This window comes from Triturus cristatus, chromosome 1_1, assembly GCF_964204655.1.
Source record: "Triturus cristatus chromosome 1_1, aTriCri1.1, whole genome shotgun sequence".
In the NCBI taxonomy this organism is placed as follows: domain Eukaryota; kingdom Metazoa; phylum Chordata; class Amphibia; order Caudata; family Salamandridae; genus Triturus; species Triturus cristatus.
The window spans coordinates 451,064,331-451,087,977 of NC_140579.1; positions in this window are offsets into that span (position 1 = coordinate 451,064,331).

Sequence of the window (23,647 nt, forward strand, 5' to 3'; positions counted from 1 at the left end):
ACCATGTGAAAAAGCCTTCTGCTGGGATATCATGATTGAGAGAAAAATACTTTCTCATGCTTTTACCACAGAGGTTTGGAAGGTGATCTATAGGCTAAACTGAGAGCTTATTTTCTGTAAATTCACATTATCTTTCTCAGTCATGTGAGAATGAAGTCTGACATTCTCAGTAAAACATGTACATCCAACAAGGGCAGAGACTGTCAGTTGATTCCTTTGTGTTCTACTGCAGCTTCCCAGAGTGTTCCAAAGAACTACTAGAGCGCTAACAGTCCTACTTATGATAAACGTATGGCACACCTTAAGCCATCTTGCTTGGATTAAAGTGGTAACTCTTAAAACATTTAATTTAAAAAGGAACAAAATGAGGGGGTTCATTTTTCCATAAAAAGTATGATTAGTGCTGCAGAAAGAAAAATTAGGGCACATTTTGAGTGACTTCTCAAATCCTCTTCTATTTCATTAAAAAATTCTGACATGCAGACTGAAACATGCACTTTCAATACCAGCAGCAGTTTTCCCTGGTGAGCAGTAGCTTTACTACAGTGATCTAATGAGCAAAAAGAGTGCTAACATTCTGAATTTATGGCAAATGTGTGACACATCTGAATGCCTTCTTGATGGAATCAAAGTAAAAAACTGAAAGTATTTCCTACTGAGGAGACTGCAGTAAATGAGGAAATTAGGAAACTTCATAACAAATAAGTCTCCCAAGATGGCCACCAGAGACAAAAGAGCCCAAATGTAGCCCAAATATCACCCAGATGTAGCCCAAGTATAGCCCAATGACAGAATGTCCCAGAATGTTCTTAAAAACAACTAGAGCGCTTACTATTTTCATTATGACAAAAGTAAGGCACACCTGAAGCCATCTTGATTGGAATAAACTGGTAACACTTAAAACATTTAATTTAAAAAGGAACACAATGAGGAGGTTCATTTTGCCATAGAAATTATGATTAATGCTGAAGAAAGAAAATGAGGGCACATTTTGAGTGACTTCTCAAATCCTCTTCTATTTCATTAAAAAATTCTGACATGCAGACTGAAACATGCACTTTTAATACCAGGAGCAGACTTCCATGGTGCAGTAGTTTTACTACAGTGATCTAATGAGCAACTAGAGTGCTAACATTCAGAATTTATGGCAAATGTGTGACATATCTGAATACCTTCATGATGGAATCAAAGTAAAAAACTGAAAGCATTTCCTACTGAGGAGACTGCAGTACATGAGGAAATTAGGAAACTTCATAACAAATAAATCTCCCAAGATGGCCACCGGAGACAATAGAGCCCAAATGTAGCCCAAAATCACCCAGATGTAGCCCAAATATAGCCCAATGACAGAAGTGTGCAAAACACTTATTATTTTGTGTTTTTGCAGTGTTATATAGTGCAGACTTGTCAGGTATTGGAGTGCTTTACATGAGCATTGGTTACATCACACAAGAACAAATTCATTTTGGTTGTAGACATGGGGAGACTAAGTGATTTGACCAGAATCACAGAATGTCGAGCTGAAGCAGAAACTTCAACCTGGTTCCCCAGTTGCAAAGTCTGCAGTTCTGGAAGTAACACCACATCCTCTCCCCTAAGTGCAACATTTAATCAAGTGGTCAACTGGATAAAAAAACATAAAGATAACAAATAATTTAAAAGTGCTTTGTCGCTATTTGAAAACTCAGAAAATATGTCCTTATTTTAGTCTTTTAGAGCACTAACCATAATTTTGATGCCAATAAGACCCTCTCATATATGTAATTTCTAAAGGAAATGCTCTAGGTATTACAGTTTTGATTACATCAAGATGATGTCAGGCGTTCCACACTTTTGCAATAAATATAGAATGTTAGCAATCTAGTTGTTCATTAGGATACTGTTGAGAGGCAGAGGCCAGGGGCACGGACTCTGAAAATTGAAGGCAGGTAGGAGGGTGCAAAGGCAACAATTTAACCACACTGAGCAGGCAGGAAGGGCCGTGGAAGCACAACAGACTATGGAGGGCAGTGGAAAGGGGGGCAGGGGCAACAAACCAACAATACAGGACTTGCAAGAGAGGCTGTTGGAGGGAAGATCTATTACGGGTCAAGGAAGCTAGGGGCGGTCCCCAGATCCCCGGGAGCCACCACAGAACTGAGCAGGAGAGTGAGTCAGGGACAAAAGGGGCACCTTAATTTGAGCCGGGGTGCCTAGGAACGCTTGCTCCAAAAATGAAGAAAACAGACATATGAGACATGGAATTGGAGGCAGAATACAATGGCAGTTTAATGAGAAGATGCAACTTCAAAGAAACCGCAGAATAGAGACATAAAGTACAAAATACAGAATCCAGATAATCATACAGCTGTCATGATATTCTCTGTATCTCAATTAATGTACTGACAGAGAGAGAGAGAAAACACATCTATAAATGCATCATGAGAAACAAGTTACACCAAGGAAAATGTTACCTAGGAACACTCACGTTTACTCTTAGAGCAAGCATTCCTGCAATTACAATACAAAATCTTTTAAATGCAAAAGTAAAGAGAACAATGGTTAAACATAACATGACATTTCATATAGGTAAAATAGAATAAGATACTTCAAGCAAAGCAGAGCAAGACATTTTAAGCAAAGGAAGACAAGAGCTCCCAGCTCTTGGGGAAAACCTGCACTGCCTGTTAACCTACATACAGACGGCGAGGTAGTCCGTCGATATCTGTGGGTGCTCCCTTTTTATATCATTTTGTGGGCTCCTTTGCACGCTACATCTACCTACGTATGCTACCCAAAAGCTTCGTCTGCAGATTTTACCAGACATTTCGTCATTTACCCACTTAATGCTGACAATGGACTGGGTGAAAAGGTCAGTCTCTCAGGCCAATCGCTTATCGTAAGTTCCATAGAGCAAGCAGAAAATAATGGGTATTGTACGGGAATTCAATATATTCATGTATAAAATCTCCTCATTTCTCCTAACTTGACGCTCTGCGGTTGCCACTTCCTTAAAAGCGGGAAACCTGCCCAGGAAGCAAGTACCAGTCCAGGATGCAGCCTACTGTATGTCGACAGCTTCAGGGGGATGTTGAACTTTGATACCGAGCACGGAGCACTTGGGTAGGGTGGGGGCTACTAGTTTGGATCAGAAGGCCTCGCAGACCTGCCTTCAGACTGCTATACACTAAAATTGCAGAGCTATGGTCAATTTAACAAAGAGGCCTACATATTGAACAGAAGGGCCTACACAGGGGTTTTATGCTGGCTGAGTGGTAAGGATGTCTCAGGATAATTATATAGCAACACAGGACCCGCTGGTCAATTTAATACGGCCTACAAATGCAGCTGGCAGGGCAAGGACAAGGGTCTCATACTTCAGGTGTGGACAGAACGGGCCAGGGGCCCCCTGTGATACAAAATCTACCCTCCTTCAAGGCTGTGGCAATGTAATAGACCATTGTGGGCAGAAGGAAGAGGCAATGGTAGTACAACCATACATGCCAACAGACCCGATTCAGCCAGGAAACGTCCAATGTTTTTAAGCTCAAATGGGCTTTATTTGATCTGTCTCCTGTCTACAATATCCTCTTTTTCAATGTAACTCATATCCCAGTTTTTTTTCAAAATCTCCCTCTTACCAAGTTCAAAATGTTCGCAAGTATGGTACATTGGATCATGGAAGGAAATGGGATAGGGACATGGACTTGGATAACAGAGGACAGGAGGGACATGGAGAGGTGCACCAAACTGACCCTGCAGGGCAGGCATCAGGGTTTGCAGCAGCACAATACACCACACAGGGCATGCAGGACGGGAGTGCAGCACAACAATCCATAGAAAGCAAGAGGGAGGGGACAGGACCATGCACATGGACAACAGAGAACAGAGGGGCAAGAGGCAATGGTAGCTAGCTGACCATAATGGACAGACAGGAGAGAAAGCTGCAGTATAACAGACCATAAAGGGCAGGAGGGACAGATCAGGGGCATTACAATGGAACAGACAAGCCAGGAGGGAGGGAGTAGGGCTGGGGGCAAGGGGGCAGGGCAGGAGCAGCAAGATAGCCATGGAGGTCAGGCAGGATGGGCACTAGAAGCAAGACACACCATGAAGAGCAACAGTGAGACTGTGATGGCATACACACAGACCATGGAGGGAAGGTGGGAGGGGGTCAGGGGCAGCTAACTGACCACACAGGGAAGGTGGGAGGGGCCATGGCAGCACAGAAGACCATGCATGGCAAGTGGGAGGGTTAGTGGCAGCACAATGGCTATGATGGGCAAGAAGGAGGGTGGAGGGGCATGCACAAAGGACGATGGAGGATAGAAGGAAGGGTCAGGACCTGTGCACAGACAAGAAAGTTCAGGGGAAGGGACCTCACAACAGACCACACGGGGCAGGCAGGAGGAGCAGTTGCAGCACAACAGACCAGGGAGGGCAGAAGGGTGTGGCAGTACAATGGACCATGTAGGACAGGAGGAAGAGGATAGGGGCATGGCATGTGGACAGGCAGGGTGGAGGTGGCAGGGACAGGTTACAGTCATCTGACAATGCTAGGCAGGTGGGAGGGGAGTGGCAGCTCAAAAGAACACTCAGAGTAGATAGGAGTGGCAGGTCCATGGGACATGGTGGGCAAAAAGGATGGAGCAGGGGCATGCACAAAGACATCGGAGGGCAGGGGGAAGGAGAATAGGGGCAGCAAGCTAAGCACAGAGTTTAAGCAGGAGGTCAATGATGGGGCATAGAATTGGGCAATGGAGGGCAGGAGGAGTGGACTGGTACATCATACTAAATTGAGGGCAGTGGCAGCACATCAGACCATGCATGGCAGGAGGGAGGAGGCTAGTCCATGGACTCACACAACAGAGGATAGGGAGGAAGGGGATGGGGCAGCAAGCTAACTGTTCAGAGAAGGCGGGTATTAGGAACTTTATTGTTTTTAAAACATTGTGTCTGTGCGAACTACTTAAAATATGAACAAGTATGCAGCATAATCTCACTTTTATTCAGGAAGAAGAGGACGTTTGTGACTGTGACTCCGGGCTCACTTGGCAGAAACACCCCCTGACCCTCCACCCCCTATCGCAAAATGTAATGCCCGTGAAAAGGGTAGGTGAACACAGTGTTATATAGAACATAGTCGTGAGAGCACGATTGAAAATGAAAACTAGATATAGTGTATGGTATAAACTATGCACCAAAAAGTGTGATATAAGATGAACCGGGTGTGAAATATAATATGCAATACATTGTGCGCAATGACAGATTCATGGGAGAGCGCGAGATAGCACAGGCACTAGCGCGTGCTATGCGATATGCGCCTTGGAGTGTAATATGCACAGGGCAGTGTTGTGAAACCTAACTAGTCTCTAAAGTTGTAATATAAAATATGTGCTGGGGAGTGTAACGTTGCATATGCACTGTGACAAAGATATGGATCCCAGATTGTAATATGTATGGCATAGCACTGTGCGTTATAACATAGGCATCGAGAAAGGCACGTTAGATGGGGCATTATAACCCGTGCGAAGACAAGTGTGGCATGACATATTCACGGGGTGGTGTTACAGTGCACATGGGCTAGAGAGTGTCATAGCATATGCACTAGCTAGTGGAATACAACACAGAGGTGTGTGGCACTCGGCAGGCAATGGTGGGTGTAACACAGCATTGGGCTCTGTCAGGAGCACGCTGTGACTCTCAAGTGATGTTCGTTCCCTTTCCAGAGAGTAAAATAAAAAGTATTACACATTCGGCAGTGGATGTGTGTTTTATTAACCGTGAGGGGGGTTTCTTGCATAGTTTTGGTTGAATTTTTGTCGAATCCCCTTTGAATGGCTTGGTGGGCATGTGTATTAAATGTGCCCGTCAATAGCTACCCATGTTTGTATAAATAAACGACAAGGGTGTCTACCAGGATTAGGCACGGTAGGGCATCAGACATGTCAGAGCTTCACTAGTGGTGTAAATACATTCCACGTGGATTCATTGCATGCATAGTCGCCTTTTAATGAATATCACGCAAATCGTCATGGTGATAGGTACGTACGGTTTGTCCAGCATGTCCTAGGTGTGTCTATAAATATATATTTTTTTAAAATAATAAAAAACAGTGGCCGGCCCTGGGGATTGGGGTCAAAAAAATATAATTAGGAGACTGGCCCTGGGGGATGGGGTCATCAGGGCCAATAAATTAGAATAAGAAGGGGAACCAAACAGCCCCCTTCTTAAAAAACTAAAATAAATAAAAGACTGGCATCGTGCCGGAGACCATGCCCCCTCCGTGCAGCACTCTGCAAACGCGCCCCCAACAGGCATCTCCAGTATGCGCCAGGGAGCTGCGCTGCAGCCAGGTGTTCTGAGGCCAAGCCCCTTTTTACACCTCTCTGCAACGCAGCTCTGTGGCGCTTACTGGAGGTACCTAGTGGTCTAGTTTGACCCTAGGGACCCTTAGGATTCAGGGGGACTTAATCTCTCAACTTAGAACAGCCACAGGGCGCGTTTACACAGTGGTGAAGGGAGGGGACGGGGCCTGAGGTGACGTGTGCAAACACGCACTATGGCACGTTTTAAATTGGGGATATAATTTCCCTTCAATACTGAGGGCCCCTGGGGGCTAACTAGCCCACCAAGTGCTTCCAGTAAGCGCCACTGAGCTGCATTGCAGAGAGGTGGTCCAGGCCGTGCCACTTTTTACACCTCTCTGCAACGCAGCTCTGTGGCACTTACTGGAGGTACCTAGTGGGCTAGTTGGACCCTAGGGACCCTCAGGATTCAAATGAACTTAATCTCCCAACTAAAAATGGACACAGGGCGTGTTTACACAGTGGTGAAGGGAGGGGACGAGGCCTGAGTTAACGTGTGCAAAAACGCCCTGTGGCCTGTTTTAAGAGGTAGTTTTAATCCCCATGCCCTATTATACACTAGGGGCTTACAGAGGAGGTCATGCTAATCACAGGGGGACCCCAACGCATAATGTTCCCTAGTGTATGTAGGTGTTTTCACTGTATTCTAAGTGTCTTTTAACATAGCACTGGCTCTAGGACTGGTTAGTCAGACTCAGTTACCACCAGTATCCGTCTGAAAAAGTTGAGGGTACAGGATGATTTTGCAACAAGGCTTCTTTCTGCTCTTCTTTTTGTTCTTTCAGCACGTTATCCTTCTTCCTGCACTTATCTTCGTATTTGAGGACTTCTGTTGCTTCTTTCTGCACTTCTTTTGTTTCTTTCTGTGCATTTTTTCTTCTTTCTTCACATGTCCTATCTCTGTAGGCATAGTTAGAAATTAGCATTTAAAAAACCTTTGAAATTCACAGAAAAAACCATAGGTTTCAGGCACGTTATAGTTAGGAATTAGCATTTAAAAAACCTCAGAAATTCACTGAAAAAACCATAGGTTTCAGGGGTGTTATAGTTAGCTGGACTTTTCACTTGTACAAAACCATTGAAATTCCCCCGTTATAGTTAGTTCAGCTAACTATAACTCGCGCGCCCGCAATGCACTGCTGATGACGTCACATATTACATCACTCATGACATGGTCAGTGACATCACTCATGACATCACTGATGACATCTCAAATGACATCACTGATGACATCACTGATGACATCATCCTTGTGATAGAGTGGCAGACCTCCTCTTCCCCTAATATAACCTTTGATACACACATTCAGAAATAGAAATTAAAATTTTAAAAACAATGGACATACCAATACCAGTTACAACAACCTATACAGTAATTCTAAGATCCACATACACATCCACTCATTCACCAACAGTCCTATACAGTCACTCATACATGTACTCACTCATCATATGTACTCATACACCTATACATCCTGTTACACAATGCCACTCATCCATAGAGGTACTCACACACATAGTCACTCATGCTAATAAAGAATCAAACATACATTTACTTGCATATACAGTTATACACACACCACCACACTTACTTCTACGGAAACTTACACATACTTAGTCTTTTAAACAATAACTTATAGAAACACATACTTATTCATATAGGAACTCTTTCAATCTCTCACTGTCACATATACTCGCTTATATACACCAATAGTCACATATACTAGTTTAAAACATATGTAGTTACTCATAAAGACACTATTGAGACAGTCATTCACTCACTAACACACCCATACACTCACTCATCCACCCATAGAGTCCTGCACACATGCTGTCTTCAACACATACAAAGAGTGAGTCATTCATTCATGCACCTATGCACTACGTAATACCCCCACCGAACCATGCAGACACTCAGACTGATACTCATAAAACCAACTAATAACCTATATAAACACCCATGTAGCTACTCACCAACCCATGCAGCCACTTATACACAAAGTGAGAGACTGATACAGATATTTACATATTTAAACATTACTCACTAAGCCATGTATTCACTATAAAACACTTAATCAGTCAGTTACACAATCAATTTTTCAAAAACAAATCATCCATTTAGACACTTATATACCCATTTATTCTTCCATCGACCTTGAGATATACATATATAAAACATATTTAATTTTCAGAAACACACACATTCACTGGATGATGTCATCAGTGATGTCATCAGTGATGTCATTTGAGATGTCATCAGTGATGTCATGAGTGATGTCACTGACCATGTCATGAGTGATGTAATATGTGACGTCATCAGCAGTGCATTGCGGGCGTGCGAGTTATAGTTAGCTGAACTAACTATAACGGGGGAATTTCAATGGTTTTGTACAAGTGAAAAGTCCAGCTAACTATAACACCCCTGAAACCTATGGTTTTTTCAGTGAATATATAAATGCATATGCATATATATGCATATATATGTGCATATGTGTGCATGTAGAGAGAGGTAGAGAGAGGTAGAGCGGTAGAGGTGTAGAGGTAGAGCGGTAGAGGTAGAGAGGTAGTGGTAGAGAGGTAGAGAGTAGGAGAGAGAGAGAGGTAGAGAGAGGTAGAGAGTAGAGGATGAGTAATAGAGAGTAGAGAGTGAGTAGTAGAGAGTAGTAGAGAGTAATAGAGAGAGTAGCAGAGAGTGAGTAGGAGAGAGTAGTAGAGTGAGTAGTAGAGAGTGAGTAGTAGAGAGTAGTAGAGAGTGAGTAATAGAGTGAGTAGTAGAGAGTAGTAGAGAGTGAGTAGTGGAGAGTGAGTAGTAGAGAGTAGTAGAGAATGAATAGTGGAGAGTGAGTAGCAGAGAGAGAGTAGTAGAGAGTAGTAGAGAATGAGTAGTAGAATGAGTAGTAGAGAGTAGTAGAGAGTAGTAAGGAGTGAGTAGTAGAGAGTGAGTAGTAGAGAGAGAGTAGTAGAGAGTGAGTAGTAGAGAGTAGTAGAGAGTGAGTAGTAGAGAGAGAGTAGTAGGGAGTAGTAGAGTAGTAGAGAGTGAGTAGTAGAGAGTGAGTAGTAGAGAGTAGTGGAGTAGTAGAGAGTGAGTAGTAGAGAGTAGTAGAGAGTGAGTAGTAGAGAGAGTAGTAGAGAGAGAGTGAGTAGTAGAGAGAGTAGTAGTAGAGAGTGAGTCGTAGAGAGCAGTAGAGAGTGAGTAGTAGAGAGAGTAGTAGAGAGTAGTAGAGTAGTAGAGAGTGAGTAGTAGAGTGAGTAGTAGAGAGTAGTAGAGAGCGAATAGTAGAGAGTGAGTAGTGGAAAGTGAGTAGTAGAGAGTAGTAGAGAGTTAGTAGTAGAGAGAGAGTAGTAGAGAGTGAGTAGTAGAGAGTGAGTAGTAGAGAGTAGTAGAGTGAGTAGTAGAGAGTTAGTAGTAGAGAGAGAGTAGTAGAGAGTAGTAGAGCGTGAGTAGTAGAGTAGTAGAGAGTGAGTGGTAGAGAGTAGTAGAGAGTAGAAGAGTGAGTAGTAGAGAGCAGTAGAGAGTGAGTAGTAGAGAGAGTAGTAGAGAGTAGTAGAGTAGTAAAGAGTGAGTAGTAGAGTAGTAGAGAGTGAGTGGTAGAGAGTAGTAGAGTGAGTAGTAGAGAGTAGTAGAGAGTGAGTAGTAGAGAGTAGTAGAGTAGTAGAGAGTGAGCAGTAGAGAGTGAGTAGTAGAGAGTGAATAGTAGAGAGAGTAGTAGAGAGTAGTAGAGTAGTATAGAGTAAGTAGTAGAGAGTGAGTAGTAGAGAGTGAGTAGTGGAGAGTGAGTAGTAGAGAGTGAGTAGTAGAGTAGTAGAGAGTGAGTGGTAGAGAGTAGTAGAGTGAGTAGTAGAGAGTAGTAGAGAGTGAGTAGTAGTGAGTGAGTAGTAGAGAGTGAGTAGTTTAATTTAAAAGGAACACATTGAGGGGGTTCATTTTGCTATAGAAATTATGATTAGTGCGGAAAAAAGAAAAATTAGGGCACATTTTGAGTGACTTCTCAAATCCTCTTCTATTTCATTAAAACACTTGAAACATGCACTTTCAATACCAGCAGAAGACTTCCCTGGTGAGCAGTAGCTTTACTACAGTGATCTAATAAGCAACTAGAGTGCTAACATTCAGAAATTATGGTAAATGTGTGACACATCTGAATGCCTTCTTGATGGAATCAAAGTAAAAAACCTGAAAGTATTTCCTACTGAGCAGACAGTAGTAAATGAGGAAATTAGGAAACTTCATAACAAATAATCTCCCAAGATGGCCACCAGAGACAAAAGAGCCCAAATGTAGCAGAAATATCACCCAGAAGTAGCCCAAGTATAGCCCAATGAGAGAATGTCCCAGAGTGTTCTAAACAACAACTAGAGCGCTAACAGTCTTACTTATGACAAAAGTATGGCACACCTGAAGCCATCTTGATTGGAATAAAGTGGTAACACTTAAAACATTTAATTTGCAAAGGAACAAAATGAAGGGGTTCATTTTGCCATAGAAATTATGATTAGTGCTGCAGAAAGAAAAATTAGGGCACATTTTGACTTCTCAAATCCTCTTCTATTTCATTAAAAAATTCTGACATGCAGACTGAAACATGCACTTTGAATACCAGCAGCAGTCTTCTCTGGTGAGCAGTAGCTTTACTACAGTGATCTAATGAGCTACCATTCAGAATGTATGGCAAATGTGTGACACATCTGAATGCCTTCTTGATGGAACCAAAGTAAACAAGCATTGAAAATGCAATAGGTCTCGCCCTCGTTTAAGTTAAAGCAATTCTGTTTGTGTAATTAGGTGGCTTTTTAGCTTTGCTTGTATTAGTGTTTTTCAAACTTTCATGTACATAACATGCATATGTATGCATATATGTATATGTATGCATGCATTTATATTTATATAGATATGCAGATTATATTACCTACTGGCGGTCGCCAGTAGGTAGTTATAGTTAGGACCACGTTTCCATAGGAAATCCGCAACATTCTATTTGGAATAACTTTTGCGCCGGTCGACGAATCCTTGCAAAATTTTCAAAATAGGTGGGGCGCTACACTCCGCTCCTTCCCTGAAAGTCTCAGGGGGATTCGTCAAGCGGGGGCTGAGAAAAAAGGGGGGTCCCAAAACGCATTTTTCCCATGCATTTTTCCATAGGACCTTTAGACACAGCTACAGCCCGAACGGCTGAACAGAGTTACTTGAAATTTGGCAGAGAGGTAGTCCTCAGGTCAAGGAAGTGCCTTTTGTAGGTCTGGTGTAAATCTGTTCAGTATTTCCTGAGAAAATAGCATTTAAAAGCATATATATATGTGGGCGGAGCCTAACCACACATCTCATCCTGAGATCTGATTGGCTGTCAGCACTTCATCCAAGAAGTGTTGGCAGCCATCTTGGGACCAATATACATGATAGCACCTCATTAAAAAGCATTGCAGTTAATAGAAGGTTTTAAGACTTTAGTTACATTATAAATCATTTGTTGATGGTACCATACTCATTTTAGGAATTGTGGTATGTTCTAAGGTGATTTCACCATGTGAAAAAGCCTTCTGCTGGGATATCATGATTGAGAGAAAAATATTTTCTCATGCTTTTACCACAGAGGTTTGGAAGGTGATCTATAGGCTAAACTGAGAGCTTATTTTCTGTAAATTCACATTATCTTTCTCAGTCATGTGAGAATGAAGTCTGACATTCTCAGTAAAACATGTACATCCAACAAGGGCAGAGACTGTCAGTTGATTCCTTTGTGTTCTACTGCAGCTTCCCGAGTGTTCCAAAGAACTACTAGAGCGCTAACAGTCCTACTTATGATAAAGGTATGGCACACCTGAAGCCATCTTGCTTGGATTAAAGTGGTAACTCTTAAAACATTTAATTTAAAAAGGAACAAAATGAGGGGGTTCATTTTTCCATAAAAAGTATGATTAGTGCTGCAGAAAGAAAAATTAGGGCACATTTTGAGTGACTTCTCAAATCCTCTTCTATTTCATTAAAAAATTCTGACATGCAGACTGAAACATGCACTTTCAATACCAGCAGCAGTTTTCCCTGGTGAGCAGTAGCTTTACTACAGTGTTCTAATGTGCAAAAAGAGTGCTAACATTCTGAATTTATGGCAAATGTGTGACGCATCTGAATGCCTTCTTGATGGAATCAAAGTAAAAAACTGAAAGTATTTCCTACTGAGGAGACTGCAGTAAATGAGGAAATTAGGAAACTTCATAACGAATAAGTCTCCCAAGATGGCCACCAGAGACAAAAGAGCCCAAATGTAGCCCAAATATCACCCAGATGTAGCCCAAGTATAGCCCAATGACAGAATGTCCCAGAATGTTCTTAAAAACAACTAGAGCGCTTACTGTCTTCATTATGACAAAAGTATGGCACACCTGAAGCCATCTTGATTGGAATAAACTGGTAACACTTAAAACATTTAATTTAAAATGGAACACAATGAGGGGGTTCATTTTGCCATAGAAATTATGATTAATGCTGAAGAAAGAAAATGAGGGCACATTTTGAGTGACTTCTCAAATCCTCTTCTATTTCATTAAAAAATTCTGACATGCAGACTGAAACATGCACTTTTAATACCAGGAGCAGACTTCCATGGTGCAGTAGTTTTACTACAGTGATCTAATGAGCAACTAGAGTGCTAACATTCAGAATTTATGGCAAATGTGTGACATATCTGAATACCTTCATGATGCAATCAAAGTAAAAAACTGAAAGCATTTCCTACTGAGGAGACTGCAGTACATGAGGAAATTAGGAAACTTCATAACAAATAAATCTCCCAAGATGGCCACCGGAGACAAAAGAGCCCAAATGTAGCACAAAATCACCCAGATGTAGCCCAAATATAGCCCAATGACAGAAGTGTGCAAAACACTTATTATTTTGTGTTTTTGCAGTGTTATATAGTGCAGACTTGTCAGGTATTGGAGTGCTTTACATGAGCATTGGTTACATCACACAAGAACAAATTCATTTTGGTTGTAGACATGGGGAGACTAAGTGATTTGACCAGAATCACAGAATGTCGAGCTGAAGCAGAAACTTCAACCTGGTTCCCCAGTTGCAAAGTCTGCAGTTCTGGAAGTAACACCACATCCTCTCCCCTAAGTGCAACATTTAATCAAGTGGTCAACTGGATAAAAAAACATAAAGATAACAAATAATTTAAAAGTGCTTTGTCGCTATTTAAAAACTCAGAAAATATGTCCTTATTTTAGTCTTTTAGAGCACTAACCATAATTTTGATGCCAATGAGACCCTCTCATATATGTAATATCTAAAGGAAATGCTCTAGGTATTACAGTTTTGATTACATCAAGATGATGTCAGGCGTTCCACACTTTTGTAATAAATATAGAATGTTAGCAATCTAGTTGTTCATTAGGATACTGTTGAGAGGCAGAGGCCAGGGGCACGGACTCTGAAAATTGAAGGCAGGTAGGAGGGTGCAAAGGCAACAATTTAACCACACTGAGCAGGCAGGAAGGGCCGTGGAAGCACAACAGACTATGGAGGGCAGTGGAAAGGGGGGCAGGGGCAACAAACCAACAATACAGGACTTGCAAGAGAGGCTGTTGGAGGGAAGATCTATTACGGGTCAAGGAAGCTAGGGGCGGTCCCCAGATCCCCGGGAGCCACCACAGAACTGAGCAGGAGAGTGAGTCAGGGACAAAAGGGGCACCTTAATTTGAGCCGGGGTGCCTAGGAACGCTTGCTCCAAAAATGAAGAAAACAGACATATGAGACATGGAATTGGAGGCAGAATACAATGGCAGTTTAATGAGAAGATGCAACTTCAAAGAAACCGCAGAATAGAGACATACAGTACAAAATACAGAATCCAGATAATCATACAGCTGTCATGATATTCTCTGTATCTCAATTAATGTACTGACAGAGAGAGAGAGAAAACACATCTATAAATGCATCATGAGAAACAAGTTACACCAAGGAAAATGTTACCTAGGAACACTCACGTTTACTCTTAGAGCAAGCATTCCTGCCATTACAATACAAAATCTTTTAAATGCAAAAGTAAAGAGAACAATGGTTAAACATAACATGACATTTCATATAGGTAAAATAGAATAAGATACTTCAAGCAAAGCAGAGCAAGACATTTTAAGCAAAGGAAGACAAGAGCTCCCAGCTCTTGGGGAAAACCTGCACTGCCTGTTAACCTACATACAGACGGCGAGGTAGTCCGTCGATATCTGTGGGTGCTCCCTTTTTATATCATTTTGTGGGCTCCTTTGCACGCTACATCTACCTACGTATGCTACCCAAAAGCTTCGTCTGCAGATTTTACCAGACATTTCGTCATTTACCCACTTAATGCTGACAATGGACTGGGTGAAACGGTCAGTCTCTCAGGCCAATCGCTTATCGTAAGTTCCATAGAGCAAGCAGAAAATAATGGGTATTGTACGGGAATTCAATATATTCATGTATAAAATCTCCTCCGTTCTCCTAACTTGACGCTCTGCGGTTGCCACTTCCTTAAAAGCGGGAAACCTGCCCAGGAAGCAAGTACCAGTCCAGGATGCAGCCTACTGTATGTCGACAGCTTATGGGGTATGTTGAACTTTGATACCGAGCACGGAGCACTCGGGTAGGGTGGGAGCTACTAGTTCGGAGCAGAAGGCCTCGCAGACCTGCCTTCAGACTGCTATACACTAAAATTGCAGAGCTATGGTCAATTTAACAAAGAGGCCTACATATTGAACAGAAGGGCCTACACAGGGGTTTTATGCTGGCTGAGTGGTAAGGATGTCTCAGGATAATTATATAGCAACACAGGACCCGCTGGTCAATTTAATACGGCCTACAAATGCAGCTGGCAGGGCAAGGACAAGGGTCTCATACTTCAGGTGTGGACAGAAAGGGCCAGGGGCCCCCAGTGATACAAAATCTACCCTCCTTCAAGGCTGTGGCAATGTAATAGACCATTGTGGGCAGAAGGAAGAGGCAATGGTAGTACAACCATACATGCCAACAGACCCGATTCAGCCAGGAAACGTCCAATGTTTTTAAGCTCAAATGGGCTTTATTTGATCTGTCTCCTGTCTACAATATCCTCTTTTTCAATGTAACTCAAAAGGGAAAATCAATACCCCAGTTTTTTTCCAAAATCTCCCGGTTACCAAGTTAAAAATGTTCGCAAGTATGGTACATTGGATCATGGAAGGAAATGGGATATGGACATGGACTTGGATAACAGAGGACAGGAGGGACATGGAGAGGTGCACCAAACTGACCCTGCAGGGCAGGCATCAGGGTTTGCAGCAGCACAATACACCACACAGGGCATGCAGGACGGGAGTGCAGCACAACAATCCATAGAAAGCAAGAGGGAGGGGACAGGACCATGCACATGGACAACAGAGAACAGAGGGGCAAGAGGCAATGGTAGCTAGCTGACCATAATGGACAGACAGGAGAGAAAGCTGCAGCATAACAGACCATAAAGGGCAGGAGGGACGGATCAGGGGCATTACAATGGAACAGACAAGCCAGGAGGGAGGGGCTGGGGGCAAGGGGGCAGGGCAGGAGCAGCAAGATAGCCATGGAGGTCAGGCAGGATGGGCACTAGAAGCAAGACACACCATGAAGAGCAACAGTGAGACTGTGATGGCAGACACACAGACCATGGAGGGAAGGTGGGAGGGGGTCAGGGGCAGCTAACTGACCACACAGGGAAGGTGGGAGGGGCCATGGCAGCACAGAAGACCATGCATGGCAAGTGGGAGGGTTAGTGGCAGCACAATGGCTATGATGGGCAAGAAGGAGGGTGGAGGGGCATGCACAAAGGACGATGGAGGATAGAAGGGAGGGTCAGGACCTGTGCACAGACAAGAAAGTTCAGGGGAAGGGACCTCACAACAGACCACACGGGGCAGGCAGGAGGAGCAGTTGCAGCACAACAGACCAGGGAGGGCAGAAGGGTGTGGCAGTACAATGGACCATGTAGGACAGGAGGAAGAGGATAGGGGCATGGCATGTGGACAGGCAGGGTGGAGGTGGCAGGGACAGGTTACAGTCATCTGACAATGCTAGGCAGGTGGGAGGGGAGTGGCAGCTCAACAGAACACTCAGAGTAGATAGGAGTGGCAGGTCCATGGGACATGGTGGGCAAAAAGGATGGAGCAGGGGCATGCACAAAGACATCGGAGGGCAGGGGGAAGGAGAATAGGGGCAGCAAGCTAAGCACAGAGTTTAAGCAGGAGGTCAATGATGGGGCATACAATTGGGCAATGGAGGGCAGGAGGAGTGGACTGGTACATCATACTAAATTGAGGGCAGTGGCAGCACATCAGACCATGCATGGCAGGAGGGAGGAGGCTAGTCCATGGATTCACACAACAGAGGATAGGGAGGAGGGGGATGGGGCAGCAAGCTAACTGTTCAGAGAAGGCGGGTATTAGGAACTTTATTGTTTTTAAAACATTGTGTCTGTAAGAACTACTTAAAATATGAACAAGTATGCAGCATAATCTCACTTTTATTCAGGAAGAAGAGGACGTTTGTGACTGTGACTCCGGGCTCACTTGGCAGAAACACCCCCTGACCCTCCACCCCCTATCGCAAAATGTAATGCCTGTGAAAAGGGTAGGTGAACACAGTGTTATATAGAACATAGTCCTGAGAGCACGATTGAAAATGAAAACTAGATATAGTGTATGGTATAAACTATGCACCAAAAAGTGTGATATAAGATGAACCGGGCGTGAAATATAATATGCAATACATTGTGCGCAATGACAGATTCATTGGAGAGCGTGAGATAGCACAGGCACTAGCGCGTGCTATGCGATATGCGCCTTGGAGTGTAATATGCACAGGGCAGTGTTGTGTAACCTAACTAGTCTCTAAAGTTGTAATATAAAATATGTGCTGGGGAGTGTAACGTTGCATATGCACTGTGACAAAGATATGGATCCCAGATTGTAATATGTATGGCATAGCACTGTGCGTTATAACATAGGCATCGAGAAAGGCACGTTAGATGGGGCAATATAACCCGTGCGAAGACAAGTGTGGCATGACATATTCACGGGGTGGTGTTACAGTGCACATGGGCTAGAGAGTGTTATAGCATATGCACTAGCTAGTGGAATACAACACAGAGGTGTGTGGCACTCGGCAGGCAATGGTGGGTGTAACACAGCATTGGGCTCTGTCAGGAGCGCGCTGTGACTCTCAAGTGATGTTCTTCCCCTTTCCAGAGAGTAAAATAAAAAGTATTACACATCCGGCAGTGGATGTGTGTTTTATTAACCCTGAGGGGGGTTTCTTGCATAGTTTTCGTCGAATTTTTGTCGAATCCCCTTTGAATGGCTTGGTGTGCATGTGTATTAAATGTGCCCGTCAATAGCTACCCATGTTTGTATAAATAAACAACAAGGGTGTCTACCGGGATTAGGCACGGTAGGGCATCAGACATGTCAGAGCTTCACTAGTGGTGTAAATACATTCCACGTGGATTCATTGCATGCATAGTCGCCTTTTAATGTTTTAATGAATATCACGCAAATCTTCATGGTGATAGGTACGTACGGTTTGTCCAGCATGTCCTAGGTGTGTCTATAAATATATACTTATTAAAAATAATAAAAAACAGTGGCCGGCCCTGGGGATTGGTGTGAGAAGTTGGCCTGATATGTAGTGCTCACTATTCTAGTGATCACTGTGTATCATTCCAAACGACCCTTATTGATGATTGGTTGTAAGTCAACCTTTTAGACCAGCTATCCTAGTAGCGTGGATACGAGCAGTCTTAGGCTAAACTCTAGAGGGCGTGTTAAGCCAGCTGTTTACCATCACATATACCCCTTGAACACCAAGTGAAAGGACACCACACAAGTTGTTATGAAAATAAAAGGATATTTATTTATGACAAGACTACCCTGGCTCTTTATGAGTCAGGGAGCTAAGCACACTACAAAACTCTTAGGAAAATACTTCAGTTGCACAATTTACACAAATGCCCGAGGGGCACGAGAAACCATCTACACTAACAGTGAAATGCGAATGGTTAGAGTCTGGAGATACTGATTCCGGAGTGATCCGATCAGTGGGACTAAACGAAAAAGGAACTGGACACTTGTAGAGCGAACCTGCGATGGAGCACCGAGATGCTCGAGTTACCTAGCCCGGAGGCTGCGGCGGCGTGAAGTTCGTCAAGATGTCGGGAGTCCTCGTGTAGTCTCAGGAGCCTGAAAGAAGAAGTTGCTGGCAGGCGACCAGTGACGATGTTCAGAGCGATCCAAGCCTGGATCGGTGGTGAAGGAAAACCTGAAAGCAGAGGGGACTCAGTTCTCAACCGCTAGCCAGCGATCGTGTGGGTACCAGGAGGGTACCGGCTGAAGTCACCTCGACCAGGTGAGTGGGTGACGTCGGACTCGGCTGTTCCTCGGACCAGGAGGCGCGGCGGCGACCAGGATGGAGGGCGAGCTGTCCCACGAAGGTGTCTGCTGTCGATGATGCTGGGCCCAGGAAGGGGCAGCGGATCTTGGCAGTGGCCACCCAGGCGGGGGAGTCAAGATGGCGTCGGGAGTGGACCAGGAGGGTCCGTGGTACTCCTCTGTTGAAGGGGAGCAAGAGCCAGTCTGGAGCAACCAGACTAGTGATGAAACAATCGTGGTGCGTCGTGAAGAGGGCCACAAGCCGGTCGGCAAGTGGTCGAACAACGCGGTGAACAACAAGGAGCGGAAGGGCCCCCACGCAGATCTCGGGGATGCTGGGGAGGCAGACTTCGATGCTGGAGCTGCTCAGGGTTAGGGCTTCTCAAACCCTAGGTGCACTCACTCGAGGGTCCCTCGGTGGGCGTGCTAGATAAGCGTCGTGCAGGTTCTGAAGATAGCCGGTCCCGCAGGTCTCGTCACACCTACGACTCTCAGCTGAGCTGATGAGGGAGGTAAAAGGTCAGAGATGGCAGGGAACTCGGGTCTCGTCGAGCTGGGCAGTCTTGATCCGTAGGAGAGACTTACAGCAAACCGCAAGCGCTTAGATGGTGCCTGCTGGTGCAGGGTGGCTACTCCTTAGCCACAAGGGAGAGTCTTCAGAAATAGTCAAGAGTTCCTTTCGTGGAAAGTAGTTCGTGATTCGGAGTTATCCGATTATCTGATTATCCAATTTGGGAAGGGGACTCGCTCCTACCTTTATTCTAAGAGAAAGGGGCTGGCCCGTGACTAGGTTCTACCTATGGGTGGAGCCAGGAGGGGGGTGGTTACACCCCTATCCTTTGTCCGGCTTCGCGCCAGCTCAGGGGCTGGTGTGCCCCCGAAACTGGTTTGAGCCGGGCTATGCACAGTGAGCACCGGGGTGCCACTTGCAGTCACCTTCCTTTCAGCCCTGCCTACCTGGGATACACAAACCCTGTCTGGGACGGTGCTAACACCGCCCTCGACAGGAAACCCTTTGTCCAAGCTCCCCTTGCTGGAAGGTCCCCCAGCAGCAGGAGGTCAGACTTGTGTCTGGTGGCAGCATCCATTTTGTGATGCTGAGGCTTGAGTCAACTTTAACCGGGGTTCAAGGTTACTTCCATGTCGTGTCCCTCTAAAAGGGGGGAATGCTAACCCCGTCACCAGGACTGGCGAGGGGTTCGTATTCCCATTCGTATGACACCTTACTCGACATGTATAGGTGATGCGATGCCAAAGTTAGCAAATAACCGCAAGGATTATAATGCCTTAAAAGTAGTTGGCCCGCGTCACCATGGAACGGCTATTAGGGCTTGGTTCCGCAAGCCGTCGACGGGCTCAGCTCGCGCCAGAGCACCGTCCCACATGATTCCCTGCACTCTGCCTTCAGGATTGATAAGGCCTGCTATAGGAGTGACTGATAGGAATCCATGTGTCCATTTTAGGGTTAGGTGTAGGAATACTACACCTACAGCAACGGGTGATTACACCACGTGGCCCCAGCTGTCGTGCAGCCAGTTGTGTCAGATTTGGGCGGCCATTCCAGGGGTGGCATAATACATGCTTCAGCCCCTGGTAGGCCCTGGGTACACCGATGCCCTGGATACCTGTGCTATGCTGAGACAGGGACTGACAAGGTGGCCCAGTTCCAATTAGTGGATGCACCTAACGTACATGTGTGTTAATTTCGAGAGAGAACAGCTAGGCTGTGGGTCTGATTGGCAGGCCCACAGCCGGAGAAAGTCGTAAACCAATGAAGCAAAAGCAAAAAATCTGGGTGATCATAGGATTGCAGACCCTACTCTCCTACATGACCCCCCCCCCAAACTTTGGGACAATAAGCTAACCTTGACCAGGTGAGTCTTCTTGCTCTAAGTGGAAATACCTGGAGAGCCCATCTACATTGCCATGATCAGTGCCAGGTCTATGCTCCACTGTGAAGTCCATCCCCTGTAGGGAAATGGACCACCTAAGTAGTTTGGGGTTTTCACCCTTCATTTGATTTAGCCACAAGAGGGGCTTATGGTCGGTCTGAATCTTGAAGTGAGTGCCAAACAAGTATGGCCTCAACTTCTTCAGGGCCCAAACCACAGCAAAGGCCTCCCTCTCAATAGCTGACCAATTCTTCTCTCTGGGGGTCAGCCTCCTGCTAATAAAAGCTATGGGCTGGTCATGACCATCAAAATTCAGTTGCGATAGAACAGCTCCCACACCCAGCTCCGAAGCGTCTGTTTGGACAATGAATGGTTTGGAGTAGTCTGGACTCTTTAGGATAGGTGCTGTGCACATGGCCTGCTTTAGGTCATCGAATGCCTTCTGACAGCTTGCTGTCCACTGAACTTTTTTTGGCATCTTTTTACTTGTCAGGTCGTTTAGCGGGGTCACAATGGATCCATAATTTCTGACAAATTTCCGGTAATAACCAGTCAGGCCCAAGAAAGCTCGAACCTGAGTCTGGGTGGTTGGAGGAGCCCAGTCCTGGATGGCCTGTATTTTGTAGGCCTGGGCGGTAAATTCCGTTCCGTTCGCGGAATTTGCGTAATTTGCGTAATTTCGCGTTCCGCGGAGAACGCGAAATTACCCAAAAATCTGCGTTCCGCGACTTCGCGAAATTTTTTGCTTGTTCGCGTTCTCAATATGCGTGTTCGCGAGATATTTCACCCCGAGCACGCAAACAGCGATCGCGAACAGGAAACAAGTATCGCGAACAAGCAATTCTGCGTGTTCGCGGAATTTCTGCGTGTTCGCAGAGATTTTTTACCGTTTCGCGGAGATTTGCGTAACGCGATTACGCAAATTCCGCCCACCCCTAGTATTTTGCTCTCCAATGGTTGAACCTGGCCTCCACCTACAAGGTGGCCCAGGTATACAACCTGTGTCTGCCCTATCTGGCACTTGGTGGCCTTGATAGTGAGGCCTGCCTTCTGCAGGGCCTCTAACACTTTCCTCAGGTGGACCAGGTGATCCTCCCAGGTGGAGCTAAAGACAGCGATATCGTCCAGATACGCCGCACAGAAGTCGTCCAACCCAGTGAGAACTCGATTCACCAGCCTTTGGAAGGTGGCAGGTGCATTTTTCAAACCAAAGGGCATTACCACGAACTGATAATGCCCACCCGGGGTAGAAAATGCTGTTTTGGGCTTGGCCTCCTCAGCTAACCTGATTTGCCAATACCCAGCTGTCAGGTCAAACGTACTTAAGTAGTTGGCCGAGGCCAACCGGTCGATAAGTTCGTCTGCTCTTGGTATCGGGTGGGCGTCGGTCTTAGTGACCGCATTGAGACCTCTGTAGTCCACGCAAAACCTCATCTCTTTCTTACCGCCCTGGGTGTGAGGTTTCGGCACGAGCACTACGGGACTAGCCCAGGGGCTGTCCGAGGGTTCAATGACTCCCAGCTCCAACATTTTCTGCACCTCTGTCTTGATGCAGTCTCTGACATGATCAGGTTGCCGATAGATTTTACTCTTTACGGGCAGACTGTCCCCAGTGTCGACCTCGTGGGTACACCACTTGGTCTGACTGGGTGTCAGAGAGAACATATGTCGAAAGGATTGAAGAACCTGTTTACAATCCTCTTGTTGATGCCCAGAGAGGCTGCCACAAAAGACAACACCATCTACTGATCCATCGTCAGGGTTCTGAGAGAGCAGGTCCGGGAGAGGGTCACTCTCCTCCTCCTGTCCCTCATCTGTGGCCATGAGCAAGCCCATGCCCTCCCTGTCGACATACGCCTTGAGCCTGTTTACGTGGAGCACCCTGTGGGGGCTCCGGGGAGTTCCCAGGTCTACCAGGTAGGTGACCTCTCCCTTTTGCTCAATGATCGTGTGGGGCCCAGACCATTTGTCTTTGAGTGCTGCTGGGGCCACTGGCTCCAGCACCCACACCTTCTGTCCAGGCTGATACACCGTCAGGACAGCCTTTTGGTCGTGCCAAGCTTTCTGTAATTCTTGGCTCGCCTCAAGGTTTTTAGACGCCTTTTCCATGTACTCCGCCATCCGCGAGCGGAGACCGAGCACATAGTCCACAATGTTTGATGCCGGCTTTCTGAGAGGTCTCTCCCATCCTTCCTTTACCAAACAAAGGGGTCCCCTTACAGGATGTCCGAACAGAAGCTCAAAAGGGCTGTAGCCAACCCCCTTCTGCGGGACCTCTCTGTAGGCGAACAAGAGGCAGGGTATCAGGACATCCCATCTCCGCCGAAGCTTTTCAGGTAGTCCGTGAATCATCCCTTTTAGGGTCCGGTTGAATCTCTCAACCAGCCCATTGCATTGTGGGTGATAGGGTGTGGTGAACTTGTAGTTGACACCACATTCCTTCCACATAGCAGTCAGATATCCCGACATGAAGTTTGCACCTCTGTCTGAGACGACCTCCTTAGGGAAGCCCACTCTGGAGAACACTCCAAGTAGGGCCCGTGCCACCACAGGTGCCGTAGTGGTCCTAAGGGGAATAGCTTTAGGATACCTGGTGGCGTGGTCCACCACCACCAGTATAAACTTGTGCCCTGATGCTGTCTGGGGTTCCATTGGTCCGACAATGTCGATCCCCACTCGTTCAAAGGGTACCCCCACCACTGGTAGTGGTATGAGGGGGGCCTTTGTCGTGCCACCTGACTTACCACTGGCTTGGCAAGTGACACAGGAGCGGCAAAACTCCTTCGTATCTTCGGACATGTGGGGCCAGTGAAAGTGTGGAACAATTCTGTCCCAAGTCTTATTCTGGCCTAAGTGACCTGCAAGGGGAATCTCGTGGGCCAAGGTGAGAAGGAAACCTCTCAGAGACAAGGGGATGACCAGCCTCCTGGTCGCACCAGGTTTGGGGTCTCTTGCCTCAGAGTACAGGAGTCCATCGTCCCAGTACACTTTGTGGGTA